Source organism: Eulemur rufifrons, chromosome 7 (assembly GCF_041146395.1).
Source record: "Eulemur rufifrons isolate Redbay chromosome 7, OSU_ERuf_1, whole genome shotgun sequence".
In the NCBI taxonomy this organism is placed as follows: Eukaryota; Metazoa; Chordata; class Mammalia; order Primates; family Lemuridae; genus Eulemur; species Eulemur rufifrons.
The window spans coordinates 156,077,920-156,094,507 of NC_090989.1; the positions used below are offsets into that span (position 1 = coordinate 156,077,920).

General features: G+C 43.4%; 1 protein-coding gene across 2 annotated transcripts in view; it reads left to right on the forward strand.

The window, feature by feature from the left end:
- The first annotated feature begins 10,378 nt into the window (after nucleotides 1–10,378).
- Nucleotides 10,379–16,588, forward strand: part of RAD54L2 (RAD54 like 2) — a 91,271-nt gene continuing 85,061 nt past the window's right edge. Inside the window, exons 1-3 of one of the 2 annotated variants that reach the window (XM_069475782.1) lie at nucleotides 10,379–10,548; nucleotides 12,933–13,087; nucleotides 15,850–15,943. The gene's annotated coding sequence lies outside the window, so the exon portion shown is untranslated. The remainder of the gene's footprint in view (nucleotides 10,549–12,932; nucleotides 13,088–15,849; nucleotides 15,944–16,588) is intronic. The other variant, XM_069475783.1, reaches the window with a different exon arrangement.

The following is a 16,588-nucleotide window of genomic DNA, read 5'->3' on the forward strand; positions in this document are numbered from 1 at the left end:
TGTGTAACTGGACCTGTGCAGTTTGAACCCATATTGTTCAAGGGTCAACTGTATATTTATTAGGTTTATATTTATAAACCTAATATATCCAGAGATAGTACCCACTCCATGGGGTTTGCAAGGATTACATGAGCTAAGGAATATAAAGGGCTTAGCCTGGCCCAATTGAGTGCTTATTATGAGTTGGTTTTTCTTTTCTTTTCTTTTCTTTTCTTTTTTTTTTTTTTGGCCATCTCCATCCCATGGTTCCCTCTCAGCTGCAACTCGTGGGTGGGAGATGGTGGGAGCAGGTCCCTCCCATCCTTTATCTCAGTATATGCTACAGCATCAGAGGCTTTGTCACTAGCTTGGCCATGTGGCTTAACTGGTGATGCTGCAAGCCACACCTCTGATGACAGTTACCAAATCCCTGTTGGAGCCAGAATCCTGCACTTAGCCCAGACTCCTGAGAGGCAGTGAGCATCTGCTTTGTGCCAGGTCCTATGTTCAGCCTTCGGAGTGTTCCTTCAACAGTCCTATGAGGTCGGCATCATGCTCTATTTTAACACGAGTAAGCTGAGGCTCAGAGAAGTCAAATAACACATCCAAGGCTCCTGAGCTACAATCCAGGCAGAGCCCCTGCTCCCCTCCATCAGAAAGGAGGTACAGGGGCTGAACGTTCCATCAGCACCCCATAACTGCTTGGCCTGCAGCACTCCACCCCCAACCCCCTCAGCAGCCTAGTGAAGATGCCACCTTGGAGGATGGCCTCTTCTTCCCAGAGGGGCTGGAGTAGTCTGGTGGCCTTCACCAGGTCTGTTGGGACACTTGCCCTGGGGAGGGATGAGGAAGCATCCCAGACCCCTCCTTAGGAACCTAGGGCTGGGGGTGCTAGAGCAGGGGGCCTGATTCCTCCCAAGCTCCAACAGGTTTCTCTTTCATCCCTTTGATCCTCCATCCGGTCACACTCATTTTTCAGCTTTTCTTCCTTGGTTCTCTTTCCATTGTATATAAGGCTTGTGCTACACAGTCAGGCTAAGGCCTTTACCCATCCTCTCTCCCCTAGCCTCCCACACCCTTTGCAGGCAGCTCATGTCACCCTCTGTGAACCCCCTTGCCTGCCTCTTTCCCCAGGAGAGAGGGAGATGAGGAGGAGGAGCTAGCCTGGAGGTCCAGACCTTCTATGTGGCAGCTGGACACAATCTGGGAAGGCTTCCTGAAGGTGGTGAGTGTGAGATGCAGGCTGCAGAGGAGGAGAGAAAAATGGCTGGAGGAAACCATGGGAAGAACCCAGACTGTGATTTCCCTCAGCTTCCTTAGAAGTGCATCTTTTGCCTATGCTGTTCCCCCTACTCAGAATTCTCTTCTCCATCTTTCACCCAATCCCAACTTCTGCCCCTGGCTTGGCCTGCCTACTCCCTTCTGTCCTTTTACCCTAGTGTAGGTTGGGAGCCTGCCTGGCCACTTATGCCTCAGTCAGGGCCATTGTGATGACATCCAAAATTCTCCAAGCTCCTTTAAGCAAAACAAGGAACTGATTATAAGGAGAGATGGGGGTATTTTTTAGACTCTACAGACAGGAACCCTCGTCTTTTTCTCCCTCTCTTCTCTGTACTCTCAGGCCAGTACCCTCTGCCTGCTTGTTTCATAGCTCTCTGCATCTTTCAGACTTGACTCCAAATTTCTGGGATAGGAATTCAATTGACCCACCTGTAATAAGGTAGTCTCCTTGGGCCAATCAGCTACTGGCAGGGGACTAAGACACATAACACAAACATGGTCTCCAGGCCTCAGCCCTGAGTAGGTGGCCAGTTTTATAAAGGGGAGAATGGGCTAAAAAGACCCCAAAGGTGTTAACTGCAGATCTTTCAGGAAGTATTTACCCTGTGCTCCCGTCTTGTAGTGATATAACTACTATGAGTCTACTACCTGCTGCTCTTCTGCCTCCTCTAATGGACATAAGCTCTTTGGACAGAGGCCAAGTTGTATAACTCTGTCTCTAGGAGCAAAACAGAATTTGCCCAATAAGTATTCATGGGATAAAGTGCCAAGAAAGCCCAGAAAAAGGACTGGCCTTCAGGTTCATGGCGGCATCATTGGGAAGAGGTAACATTTGGGCTGGGGCATTACAGAGGAGTAGATTAACTAGCTGTGAGCAGAGGTTTAGAAAGAGGGAAAAATGACCCTCTGGCTTGAATTGATCCAATCACACGACTGAACATCCAATGATCAAGACATTGTGTGTGTAATGGGAGTAAGATAAGGAGTAGGATAAGGCCTGGAAATGGGTGAGGAGTGGTCAAAGTGGGGATTAGAATCCTAAGAGTGTCTGAGCCAAATATTTCCTCTGAACTCCTGCTGATAATTCTGTTCTCTTTGTGGCATTGTTTTTTGTTGTTGTTGTTGTTGTTGTTGTTGTTGTTTGAGACAGAGCCTCACTCTGTTGCCCGGACTAGAGTGCTGTGGCATCAGCCTAGCTCACAGCAACCTTAAACTCCTGTGCTCAAGCAATTCTTCTGCCTCAGCCTCCCGAGTAGCTGGGACTACAGGCATGTACCACCATGCCCGGCTAATTTTTTCTATATATTTTTAGTTGTCCAGCTAATTTCTTTCTATTTTTAGTAGAGATGGGGTCTCGCTCTTGCTCAGGCTGGTCTTGAACTCCTGAGCTCAAATGATCCACCCACCTCGGCCTCCCAGAGTGCTAGGATTACAGGCATGAGCTACCACACCCGGCCTATAACCTAAACTTTTGTAACCCCATAATATGCTGAAATTAAAAAAAGGCATTATTTAGACTGCACAAAATGATTTTGCTTTAAAATGAGACTCATCAAATTAATGAAACTGGTATTCTTGGGAAATATTCTTGGGAAACTGGTATTCTTGTAAAAAAATAAAATAATCAATCTTGATCCAGACTTTGCGGATACTGAGATAGACCCCTCTCATTCCATCTGGAGCAACCAGACATACTTCCCATAAGAACGTGATGCTATAACCAAGATAATTGCAAAAGTGCTACTGAGTCTGGGAAATCCCAGCCAACCCTACGTAGAGGTAAGTAAGACCTTGTTCTCTCTAGAAGGAGATGGTGAAATTGACTTACAACAGCAAAGAGGTTGGCTAAATTTTCTCTGAACTAAATATAAACATATACATATATTTAGCACTTTATATTATTTTATCTTATTTTTAGGAAAGCACTAAAATGAGGTTTATTGAGAAGAGAAAGATAGGATGATAGGGCAAGAGGAAGATTAAGGTTTACAGAGCACGGTACATACACCACAGATGATGACCGGACCCACTGTCACAGCAAAGGGAGAGCCAAAGGAAGGGCAACGAGAGCTATTTAGCACTTTTAGACGCATTTATAGCCATTTTCCCATTTCTTTGTCAGCACTGCAAGCATGTCATTCCCATTTTACAGATGAAGAACCCAACTCAAGGAGGTTATGTGATTTGCTCAAGGTCACACAGCATGTGACAGGAGCTGGCCCCTCCCTACCATCCCTGAGGAAGTTTCTTTCATTGTTTGGAGGGACTTATGGCCCCTCCTAAACATTCTAAGTTCTCTTCAGGCCTCCAAGCCCTGTAAGTGGGGACCATTCCTGCTCCCCTCCTCAGAAAAATAGGAATTGTGTACCTGCTATGTAGAAGGTATCCTCCCTCCTCCCTTAGTAAAACCTGCTCTCAGAAAAGCACCAGCATAACAGTCATTTACCTCTGAAGTAAGTAAATGTGTCTACTTTCTCATTGTATAACATATAATATATTTGAATTCTCAGATCTGGTTTCAAATTCTGGCTCCACCAGTTACTGGCTATGAGATGTTATGTAACTCAACCTTCTGGATATATATCCAGAAGTGGAATTACAGTAATGCTATTTTTAATTTTTTGAGGAACGTCCATACTGTTTTCCATAGTTGCGCACTATTTTACATCCCTGTCAGCAGCACACAAGGATTCCAATTTCTCCACATTGTCACTAACAATTATTTTTTGTTTTTTAAAAAGCACTTTATAATAGCTATCCTAATGGATGTGCAGTGGTCTGTCACTATAGTTTTTATTTGCATTTAATGATTAGGGGCCAGGCGCGGTGGCTCACGCCTGTAATCCTAGTACTCTGGGAGGCCGAGGTGGGCGGATCATTTGAGCTCAGGAGTTCGAGACCAGCCTGAGCAAGAGTGAGGCCCCCATCTCTACTAAAAATAGAAAGAAATTATATGGACAGCTAAAATATATATATAGAAAAAATTAGCCGGGCATGGTGGCACATGCCTGTAGTCCCAGCTACTTGGGAGGCTGAGGCAGGAGGATCGCTTGAGCCCAGGAGTTTGAGGTTGCTGTGAGCTAGGCTGATGCCACAGCACTCTAGTCCGGGCAACAGAGTGAGACGCTGTCTCAAAATAAATAAATGAATAAATAAAATAAAATAAAAAATAAAAAAAATAATGATTAGGGATGTTGGACATCTTTTCATGTGTTTATTGGCCATTTTATGTCTCTTCTTTTGCCCTTTTTTGTTGTTGTAGTGGTTTTTTCTCGCTCTGTTGCCCAGGCTAGAGTGCAACCTCAGAACTCACTGCAACCTCCAACTTATGAGCTCAAGTGATCCTCCTGCCTCAACCTCCCAAGTAGTTGAGACTATAGGTGCATGCCACTATGCCCAGCTAATTTTTTCCATTCTTTGTAGGGTTAGGGTCTCACTCTTGCTCAGGATGGTCTCAAACTCCTGACCTTAAGTGTTCCTCCCTCCTCAGCCTCCCAGAGTGCTAGGATTATAGGCATGAGCCACCATACCTGGCCCTTTGCCCGTTTTTTAATTGGGTGTTTATTTTTGTTGTTGTTGAATTGTGGGAGTTCTTTATGTATTCTAGATACCAATCCCTTATCAGATATATAATTTGAAAATATTTTCTTCCATTCCATAGGTTGGTTTTTTTTTTTTTTTTGAAAGCAGTCACTGTTTATTAGCTGACCAGATTACAAATAATCATGGTAGATACCTTAGTTCATTCTTAAGGGTTTCTGGCACAGCAGGAACCTTCTTTCTCTTCTCTTTGACACCATCCATGGTTCCAGCCGGAAAAGAGCCGTAGACTGCTTTTTTTACTTTGTTAATAGTGTCCTTTGGGGCCCGGCACAGTGGCTCATGTCTGTAATCCCAGCACTTTGGGAAGCTGAGATGCTTGAGGCCAGAAGTTTGAGAACAGCCTGGGCAACATATTAAGATGCCATCTCTGTTTGTTTTTAGTTTTCAGTGTACAAGTCTTTTGTCTCTCTAGTTAAGTTTATTACTAAGTATTTTGTTATTTTTGATGCTAGTGCAAGTGGAGTTGTCTTCTTAATTTCCTTTTTGAATTGTTCCTTGGTGGCCGGGCGTGGTGGCTCACGCCTGTAATCCTGGCACTCTGGGAGGCCGAGGTGGGCGGATCATTTGAGCTCAGGAGTTCGAGACCAGCCTGAGCAAGAGCGAGACCCCATCTCTACTAAAAATAGAAAAGAAATTATATGGACAGCTAAAAATATATATAGAAAAAATTAGCCGGGCATGGTGGCTCATGCCTGTAGTCCTAGCTACTCGGGAGGCTGAGACAGGAGGATCGCTTGAGCTCAGGAGTTTGAGGTTGCTGTGAGCTAGGCTGACGCCACGGCACTCACTCTAGCCTGGGCAACAGAGTGAGACTCTGTCTCAAAAAAAAAAAAAAAAATTGTTCCTTGGTTATGTATAGAAACTCAACTGGTTTTTTTTGTGTCAATTTTGTATCCTGTAACTTTGTTGAATTCATTTATTAGTTCTAACATTTTTTGTAGAATCTTTAGGTTTTCTACATATAAGATTATCATCTGAAAAGAGATAATTTTACTTCTTCCTTTCCAATTTGGATTCCTTATACTTCCTTTTTATTGACTAATTGTTCGGGCTAGGACTTCCAGAATTATGTTGATTAGAAGCAGCAAATGCAGGCATCCTTGTGTTGTTCTTGATCTTAGAGGAAAAGGTTTCAGGTTTCATCATTAAATGTGATATTAGCTTTGGATTTTTCATATATGGCCATTATTACGTTCAGGTAGTTTCCTTCGATCCCTAGTTAATTGAGTGCTTTCATCATGAAAAAGTCAATCTGGATGCCTTTTATCTTTTTCTCCCCTTATTGCTCTGGCTAGAATTTGGTGATACAGGTTAAACAGCAGCCGTAAAAAGCATCTTTGTCTTATTCCTGGTGTTAAGGAGAAAGCTTTCAATATTTCACCATTGAGTACGATGTTAGCTGTGGGTTTTATGTAAATGCTTCTCACGTTAAAGAAGTTTCCTTCTTTCCTGGTTTGCTGAGTGTTTTTCTCAAAGAAGCTGTCCCTGCCACTAAAACTTTGGCAAGGAATGACTTGAGAATGGCTCCTGACTGAGTTGTTGGGAGTCTCTAGGAATGATACATCCCAACATTCCCAGCCAAACCTTCAAGTTCAGCTGGGACTACTTCTTTCTTGTCTTTTTTACACCTGTGCCTTTTCTCATGCTATTCTTCTATGCAAGGTCTCCTTATCCTCAAATGCCCTTCTTTAGCAAACCTTCTTCCTTTACACTACGCCCCCACCTTGTGCAAGAAAGCTCTTCCCTCCCTGTCCATTGTCCATGGTCTGTGATATGTACCATCGTTGGAGAAATGACCTCACTCTGAAGGATATCATAATCTAAATAGGATCGTCCAGGCATGCCAAAAGCTCCAAGGATCCCCCACCCCTCCCCTTACATTGGGCTTCAATAATGGGCCCAACATATACTCATAATTATTAAATATATTTATTGGGCTCTTCTGTATGTGTTCTGATGTTGGGGATCCTGGTGATTAAGACAGACAAAGTCCTTATTTCCTTGGACCTCACAATCTCAGGAGGGGAGAGAGATGATAAATAGATAAAGAAAAATATCAGATAGTATTAAATACTCTGCAGATAGAAAAAATAGGGTGGTGTGATGGTGACTGGGCAGCTACTTAAATTGAGTAGGTGGTCAGGGAAAGCTTGTCAGAGGAAGCTGATGGGACCAAATGGAATTATTTTCTGTAGGATTTTTTTAAAGCCACTGTTTCTATGCCATCTGACTATTGACTTGGTGAATGTACATGGTCATTTATCAATCACAGTCATCTGTGCTGCTTCCCTAAGACACTTGATCAACAGCATCTTTCATACCCTTCCAAAGGCCAGCCATGAAGCTGGGGAGCAGAACAAAAACCATTTCTTTGCCTTCCATGGCAGTTATTTGGGAGTTTTCACTATATCCTACACTGCCCCAAAGCTCTGGTCCTTCTGCCTAGAATTCTTCTTCCCTAAGCCTTTATGTGGTTCTCTCTAGCATTCTTGGCATTCAGGTTTCGGCTCATAGGTCACCTCATCAGGGTGATCTTACCCAGTGCCTTCTTTTCCCAACATCCTCTCTCCCATACAGGCCTCTGTTTTATGTTGTTCTTATCATCTATTAGAATTTGAAATTATTTTGTACTATCTATCTCCCCTGTTTAGAAGATAAGCTACTCGAGGGCAGAGGCCTGTTCTCTCCTGTTCATTGCTGTGTTCCCCAGGGCAGATCAGCATCTGAAATACAACTGAGGAACAATAAACATCTGCTAAATGAACATCTATGTGGGACAGGTTTTTATTAGTCACACATTACAGATCAAACTCCTCTAAGCTCAACTTTGAGCATAGTTCTTTATTAATTTTCATGTACGGTTATAAGCATGGGCTCTGGACCTAGATGGTCTGCACTCAAACCCCATCCCTCTTCTTATCTCCCAGCCTCAGTTTTTCCACCTTTGAAATGTGATGGTATATACCTCACATCAGTGTGAGAATTAAAGGAGTTAATACCTGCAAAATGCTTATAGTCATGCTTGGCATGTCTTATTACTATTCCCTAGCCTTGGGTACAGTGCCTGGCACAAGGTCTGTATTCAGTAAATAGTTGCTGAATAGGGAATTTTATGGTGCAGCAATTATGCCAGGCCTTCATTAGATAGCGGGGTGAATTAAAAAAAAAAAGTCTCCCAGGAGCTTATAATCTGGGTGATAAGTGGTATATAAGTAGAAAGTTAAAAAAAAATCCCAAGGATGGGATGACTGTTGAAGAAAGCAATACAACTCTCTGTCACCTTGGAACATGGTTCAGAGTGATCATGGCTTTGGCATTCAGAAGTGACAGTGGGCCAGAAGAGTGGCTGGTGGTGGCAGGACTGAGCTAACTCTCATGCACTAAAAGGAGATGCAACAGGTAAAAGAGGAGGGTGTTTTTCCAGGTGTGAGATCACAGTGATGAAGGCCTCGTTCTAGTTTCTGATTAATTAACAAGTTGCTGCTTAGTCTTGCCTAATCCTATCAGGAGAATCCCAGATCTTTTAACCTCACTTGAAGGTGTAGCCATCGGTAGGCAGGTATAAGTATAAAGCACTCTAGGGATTCCCCCTTAATAGAACATATTTTTATACAGGTTAATTTTGGGGCACTATGAACTCCAAAGGTGGTTGTGAGGGCATAACATCATCCAAGTAGTCAGGGAAGCTCTGCGAGGGCAAGGAAGCAGTGATGTTATAGAAGGCCAGTGGCACCCTGGGAGGAGGGAATGGAAGGGGCTTCCATCACCAGGGGAGCCAGCTCTGGCCCTTGTTGCTCCAACCTCAGTGACAGTGGAGAAAGGTAAGTGTGGTTGTCTTTGATGGTTGTGCCTTGAGTCTTTTTTTCGGGGCAGGGGACAGATAAACAACAGGATTCCTTTCTCAAGTTTCTGGTTAGCCTCACTGGTCTCTCTCTCCTCTTTTTTGGGCATCTTTGGGGCTCTCATCCAAACCTGTTTCAACCCTTGAGGCCAAAATCTGCTTTATGTGTCACCCAGGGAATCCCATCTAAAAGCTCAAATGGGGAAAATGCAAGGCCTGGAGCAGGGAGGGGTCAGAATGCTGATCTGACCTCTGGCTGCTTGAGAGAAGTGAACCAGCTTTTGAGGCATCTTTTGCCCTTCAAAAGCCTAGGATGAAGTTCCTCTTACTTAAGGAAGCAGAGAGCCATCAAAGGCTTTGACTGTGCTATTTTCTAACCCATGAGCCTACTGTTTCCAGAAGGATACCAAAATGTTTTTAGACAGGCAGAGACCTTTCATTACCTCCAGAAGATAAAATAAATGAAAATCCAGGTATGTATATGTGTGGCATAGTGATAAAATTTAATTCAAATGCAAGTGACTGATATTAGAGCCTTTCTGGAGAGTAGCTTCAGACAAGGGAGAAAGGTATCAAGGTAAAATTTCCTGAGTCTCAGAAGCCAAGGGGTTAAGTAAGAATGAAAAATTTGAGAGATGTGAAAGCTATATTTTTTAGAGCACCTTCTCCAGATCTAAATTCCCATTGATAGTTTGGGAAAATACATTTATATTTTTATAACCTAATTTGATCTGAAAATAACCATGTCTGGTATCTAGAGGTGTGGAGGCCCAGAAGAAATGGCAAGTGGGAATGAGAAAGGAATTTTTATTTTCTTGATTTTTGTGAGGAAAACAAAACTTTCAAAAAAAGATCCACTTTTGTAATTTAAAAAATCATTTGTCAACATTCACTTCTTGGGAGGAGGAGGAGAAAGAGAACCTGAGGCTGTATTGGAGAGAGCTAATACATTCTCATCACTAACATGGCAATAATTCCCAACTTGAGGGGAAAGAACCTGCATCCTTAACCTTCGCTTGAGTGTCAAAGATCAAGAGAGCCCCTTTTTCCCCTCTGCTTCTCTTCTAGAAAATTCTGAAGACAGCTTTAGTCAAAAGGAAACGGGGATGGAGGGTGGGGGGAAAGATGAGAGTTACATGGTGCCCATAATTTCAGGGGCTCTTGAGGGCTGAACACAAGCTATGGCAGTAGGAGAAATCATAACTGGCAACATCGACAATGACCATGCCCCAATGTAGAGCTCCATATCTCTGCCCCAGGTATTTGTATCATCTCATTTAATCCTAACAAGCCTCCTGGATTATCCTCAAGTAAGAAATGAAGAGGAATCAAGGCTCAACTGAAGCACGACAAGTGGCCAGCGTGTCTCGCTGATGGCTGGGGAGTGCAAACCCATTCCATTGGACCTACCCCTGGAACCATTCCTAGGCAGATTCTGGCCTGGGATTTCCGTGCTGCGTTCATTCCTGAAACGGTCCTCTGTAGTAGATAAACGGCTCTATCCAAGCAGGAATTGCCGTAAGCCTGGCGCTGGGGAAGAACAGCCTCTGGTTGGCTCTTAGCGGAACTTTCCTGTCGGCGGCGTGTGTTCCCAACCCGGAGGTCCAGAGTGCGGGCCGGGAGGGGGACGCTTTCTGGCGCGGACCGTAAGGGAGGCTGCGAGCGCCGCCGCCGGAGAAGACCGACGCTCGGCCAGAGCCAGCCCGCGGCGCCCGGGCCTGGCCGGCGGCTTCCCGCCTCAGCTACCCCCCCACCGCCGCCGACGCCGCCGAGCCGGGCGCAGCGGAACCTGAGGTCCTTCGGCCCTGCCCGGTCCGGTGCGGCCCGGAGCCCCGGCGCGGGAGGTGAGAGCTGGTGCCGGTCCCCCGCTCCCCGCCGGGGCCGCCGGGACCCGCAACAATGGGGACCGAGTGGGGACGCGGCCCGGGCCCCTGGCGTGCAGCGGCCTGGGGCAGCAAGACGGGTACTGGGGGCACTGGGTCCAACCTGGGAAACTCCAGTGGTCAGAGGCTTGGTGGGGTTCTTGGTCTCGACCCGGGGGCTCTGTGGTTTGATATTTGGGGATTTTGTAGACAAGGAAGGGAGTCATAGGGGCACTGAGAGGAGACTTAACAGTAGTGGCTGTGGGCTTTTAGCGCTTGATGCTGGCGCCTGGGAGGCAGACCATAACGGGGTGTGTGTGTGTTGGGGGGAGGGAGAAGTGTTTGGAATTTTAGGGGCCTCTGTGTGTCTGGTTCCTAAGGCACGTCTGGATGTGTCTTCCCCACCTCCTCTCCCGAGGTCTGGGAATTGGCAGACTGGGGTCGGATTGGGGAAGAAGAGAGGCATTGAGAGTTTAGCTTCTCTGAGTAACTGGTGATTAGTTCCTGGAAAGGCAAGAGCTCAGCTGGGCACAAGAGAGTAGAGCAAAGAGCTGGATCTTCCGGGGCCCACATGCACCCTGGCTAGGAGTGGTTCTTAGGTAAGGAACTTACCACAGAAGTGAGTAGTGACACACGGTGAATAGTGCTGGCTGCCTTGGCTTTAGGGTGAGGCCGGTGGGAGTTGTGATTTGGGAAGTGTAGAGGAGGATTTGTAGGCTGCTGAGATTGGAGAATCAGCTTTATGTGGGTCATGGTGGTGGCAGCCTGGGAGATGAACAAGGGAATTTTGCAGAGTGGGCTTCCTGATGGAGAATGACCTCTTACTGCGGGGGAGTGGGTGACTCAGATCTGTTAGGATTTCTGTCTCTTGCTAGCAGATGTGGCTGACTATATTGGTGGCTGGACATTGAGGTGGATGAGACCGGAGGGGGCGTTAGGGGGCCAGATGAGTTTGTTCCTGAGTAGAGGACAGTTGTAGACCTTTCCTTCTTACTCCAAGTCAGAGTGGTAGCTGTCATTGACAATATTTTAAGTAAGGAATTTCCTTGTGGCATTTGGATCCATAGCTTTTCTCTGTTCATTTTTTTTTTCCTCCTTTTTTTTTTTTTGAATTGTGACTCATACTTTCTTTTCAGTGCTGTGGCTATTGTTTGTAATGACAGACAAACGTAAGACTATAATATATGTAAATTCTAGGGGTTTTTCAGTCCAATTCTTATAAATCTAAATTAATTTAAAAGCCTTTTTTCACTAAGTTGTGTGCCATTGTCTAATGTTTGCAACTCTAGGGAGGGATGTGAAAACCCTAGCATTCTAATGTTGTTAAAAGCTCTTTTCATCCCTAAATCCATGAAATTTCATTTTTTTCTTACTGCCATAAAGTGATTATGTTCAATCTGTTAAATCTTAGTGACTGTCATTTCAGTTTCAGCACCCTTGTTTGCTCTCACAGGACATTGTCTTCACTAGAAGTGTTATCCGTCTTAGATGAATTTCTGTACACTGTGTCTCCCTGTGACAATCTGTATTATTGAAAGACAGTGTGCAGACTCCACTCTGAGGCTTGCAGCTGTGGGCCAGAGCTCTATATGTATTATTCAGGCAAAAGTTGGTGTTTTGTTTGTAGATAAGATATTAAAGGGGACCCTGCATGCACAAAAACAGTATCAAAATCATTGTACCTTCTGAGTTTAGAACGGTAGGAGGTACAGCCTAATTGGAGTCTAATATAAATTTTTGGGTGAGATGTGAGGTAATTGTGACTATTTGTAGTTGTGCTGATGGTTCTAGTTATTCTAGGGATTATTTTTTTCCTTTAAGCTTTAAAAAGTTATTTTCTTTCAATAGTATATTCTCTCTCTCTCTCTTTTGTTTCACATCTCTTCTTTCATAGATGAGAATCTTTTGCATTATGCCAGGCACTGTGTTGGGCACCTCCACAATGGCGGATGCTATTTTTGACATTTTGGTAGTGGTAGTTCCTAATTCAGAGGTCGCTGTAGGTCTATGAGGAAAGAAGTTGACTACCTAGAGGAAGTAAAAGTTCTTACAAGGTTTCCGTAGGTGAGCCTGTGGAAAGAAAAAAGAATTAAAAATTTAAAAAAATTAGAAGTGATTCAGGTATATCAAACTTTTAATCAGTAAAGCCATTGAATAAAGTTTTTATAATGTATTAATTTTGTCTAGTGACAATTGATTATCTTTACATATTTCTATGGAAAAAGTTTAGCTATAACTGTGTGTTCACATCGGTATGGGATTGTTTTTGCATTATTTTATTTAAATACACCTGTTAAATTTAAGTACTTCTGTTTCGTTGTGTATCTCAATGAGCAGTGATTTACAAATACTATATATGTGTTCAGGTTCCCCAGGAAGCCATCACACCCTCCTTCCTACTGTGGTTTTGGGAGCATGAAGGCGTTGCTTACCTCCTATGTCTGGTTCACTGTATGTAGGCTGGGAGTGTCTGCTGATCGCTTGGAGTGCTGTCCTTTGGAACAGGAGGCCTAAGATTGAGGTAAGGGTGAGTCTATTTGAAGTCACTTGCCTCTTAATTTTTACTGCTTAAAATTATAATGTAAACCTGAATGTTTTTTTCTTTAATTGTTAATCTTCATTCTGATTTAGTAAAATGAGATTCTGCCCTTTGCTCACTTCTTTCTTTGTAAATATATCTTAGCCAAAAATAAGTGAAGAAATTTAAAATCAAGGCACTTAGATAATAAATAAATTCCTTGAAATATCTCTCATTTTCCATCTGGGCTATTTACTTGATCAAAGAAAATAAAAACTGCTTCATTTATTGCTTTGAAGGCCAGGTGATTGCTTAAAGAAATGTTTTTGGTTAACTCTTAGTCAAATGGATCAACTTCAGAAACTCTTAGAAATAAGGCTTAGAGTTTTTGATTTCTTTAGAAAAATTCTGAAAGCTGCCTAGTACAATGGGAAGAGCATGGTCTTTGGAGTTATCCCACCTTTGCTTCCTGCTCACTCTTTGAGCAGGTAAGCTGTTAACCTCTCTGAGCTTTGATTTTTGTTTTGTTTCTTCTATCTGTAAAATGGGTCTGATACAATCTTCTTTGCGGATTGTAGTGAGGATTGGAGATGGGGGCCTACTGCTTTGGGGCTGGTCAGTGCTGCCTGTTAGTAGTATTTAGTGTGTATTTTTATATAGCAGCCACTAGTCTTAGTAGTATTTGTAGTAGGAATGTTGCTGGGTGCTACGCAGGATGAGGGGCTTGGTTTCCTTGTCTGGTGAAGAAGTCAGCTGTTTGTCTGCACCTGGTGGCACTCTGTACAGGTGAGGGAATTGTTGAGGTAGTTTTTATTCAGTACTGGTAGGCAGGAGTCTGCACTATAAAGTCCAAGGTCATTGCTGGCACTGGTAGGTTTTATTCCTGGCAGTTTGTATGGAGAAGCCAGGAGGAAACTGTTTGACATGTCCTTGTTTGGGAACAGTGGGCATTCCCATCGGCAGAACACTGGACTATACCAGGCAGCATGGTGTTCTGTATGGTTCCTTTTTTTTTTTTTTTGAGACAGAGTCTCACTCTGTTGCCCTGGCTAGAGTACCGTGGCAACAGTCTAGCTCACAGTAACCTCAAACTCCTGGGCTCAAGCTATCCTCCTCCCTCAGCCTCCCAAGTAGCTGGGATTATAGGCATGTGGCACACTTGGCTAATTTTTTATATTTTTAGTTGCCTGGCTAATTTTTTTTTCTATTTTTAGTAGAGATGGAGCCTTGCTCTTGCTCAGGCTGGTCTTGAACTCCTGACCTCAAGCCTCAGGCTCCCAGAGTGCTAGCATTACAGGCCTGAGTCACTGCACCCAGCCTCTGTATGGTTCCTGATCAAGATATTTCTCTAGCTTTCTTCTGGTGGTATCAGAGACTTGACTTTGGTGTTTTTGCCAGGAAGGCTTCAGATGCTGGAGAGATTTGTTATCCTTCTCTAATTGGGGCTACTTTGATAGAATCTAGCACTCTGCTCAGACATGTTTTTAATGAACAGAAGGTTCACAGGCTTTGTTATAGAATTGTTCAGATTTTTCCGCCTGTGAGAGAGAAAGTGCCATTAATATTCAAGAGAAAAATAAGTAGAGGCCAGAAGTAATTTGAAATAACTGGACCCTAAATCCATTCCAGTCTTGCCCTAGTCAAATCCCCCCCTCCATTCAGAGTGGTCTTTAATTCCAGTTAAGAGTAAATAATATTCCTCTGGCCTCAAAATAACATGAACTTCTAGAGTCTAGAACCTGGCATGTCTCTGCTTCAGCATCTCATAAGAGGCTTTATGACCTGCTCCTTCTGTATTTTCCTTTCTAGTTTCTCCTCTGCTACAATTCCTCTGGCACATGTGGCTTAGTCATAGTGAGTGCCTTAAAGATCCCAGCATGCTCAGGCTATTTGTTTTGCTAATTTTGCTCTCCATTCTAGTGCTTGGCTGACTCTATAAGGCTTGAACCAGCAGTTCAGGCATCACCTTCTTCTCTTCTTTTATTTTATTTTTTTTTATTTCAGCATATTATGGGGGTGAAAATGTATAGGTTACATATATTGCCTTTGCCCCACCTGAGTCAGAGCTTCAAGTGTGTCCATCCCCTAGATGGTGCACACCCATTAGGTATGTTTATACCCCTCCCCTCCTCTCTCCTCCCATCTGCCCGACACCCCATGAATGTTATTACTATATGTGCACTTAAGTGTTGATCAGTTAATACCAATTTGATGATGAGTACATACCACCGTCTTCTCTTAATAAAGCCTTCCTTGATTCCTTCCAGGTTTAGCTGAATGCCTGTCCTTAGTATGGCATGCAGTTTGTGCAAGCTTCTTTCATAATCATGCTGTACTGTTAAGTTTTGGTATTTTTGGGTGTTTTCCATGCTTAGCTTGTGACCTACTTGAGGGCAGGACCTTGTCTTGTTTATCTTTGTATCCCAGCACCTAACCATTTCTGGTATAGAGTAGCTACTTGGCAAATGTTTGTTGAGTGAACAAGTGAATGACCTCTGCTTATAAATGACAGGAAATCATTCCTTGTAGAGCTGGTGATGTGATGAGAGTTCTGACTTCATGGCTGTATCTGATGCTGGCTGAAGCAGTGCCTCTGCCTCTATATTTCCAGGGTGCTAAAGGCAACACTTTACTTTGCTGTGAAAATGTGTTACTTATTCATATGTTCATAATTTTTAGGCTGGGGGCTATTGTTTGCTTTTTTTGGGTCTTACAAAAATTTCCTGTGGGAGAGAATGTGACAGTTCTTCATTGGTATTGTCTAGATCTTCTGTTGGCCATTTACTGCTCTGAGCATTTTGTCCTCCTGTGAAGAAGTGACTAGTCAGTTTGGGCCACAAGGTATCCTGACAACTATTGGTAAGCTGCCACCTGCTGGGAATGGTAATGGATTGAACATGAGGGTGTTGTGACTTTTGCTGGCTGGTGGGCCTTTTGAAGACTTAGCTGAGCTCAGTGTCACCATATTCAGGAAATAAGATTATTGGACCAAACTTTATTCAGGAATTTGAATTCAATGACTGTATATCTGTATCAGTTCTCTGCTCAGCCTAATACTGTACTAATATTAAAACTGATACATTAATTGTTAGTCAGGAGGCTGTGTGTTCTGACTTATTTACCTAGAAATCATAGAATTATGCCACTTTACTCAGTCACCTTCTTGGTTGTTAGTGGTAAAATAACTTGAGAGTGTATTATCTAAATTACTTTGATTTAGTTTTTATGGTTGATCTGACCACATAGAAATCCTACTGAAGGTCGGGTGTTAGGAAGCTTATCAAAGCCTACATAATGCAGTTATTCTTTCATGCAAATGATAAACATAGCAGACTGCAGAAAAGGAAAGCATGAAAAGTAACTGTAGTTAGGTTAAAGATAAAAATTGATATGAGATAAAAAGGAAAAACTGAGGCAAAACATAAGGCACTTTAAATTTGGCAGCAGCTGTTAAATTGAAGACATTTTTGTGAGTAGTGTTGAAGTATTAGAAGGAAGTTGTTA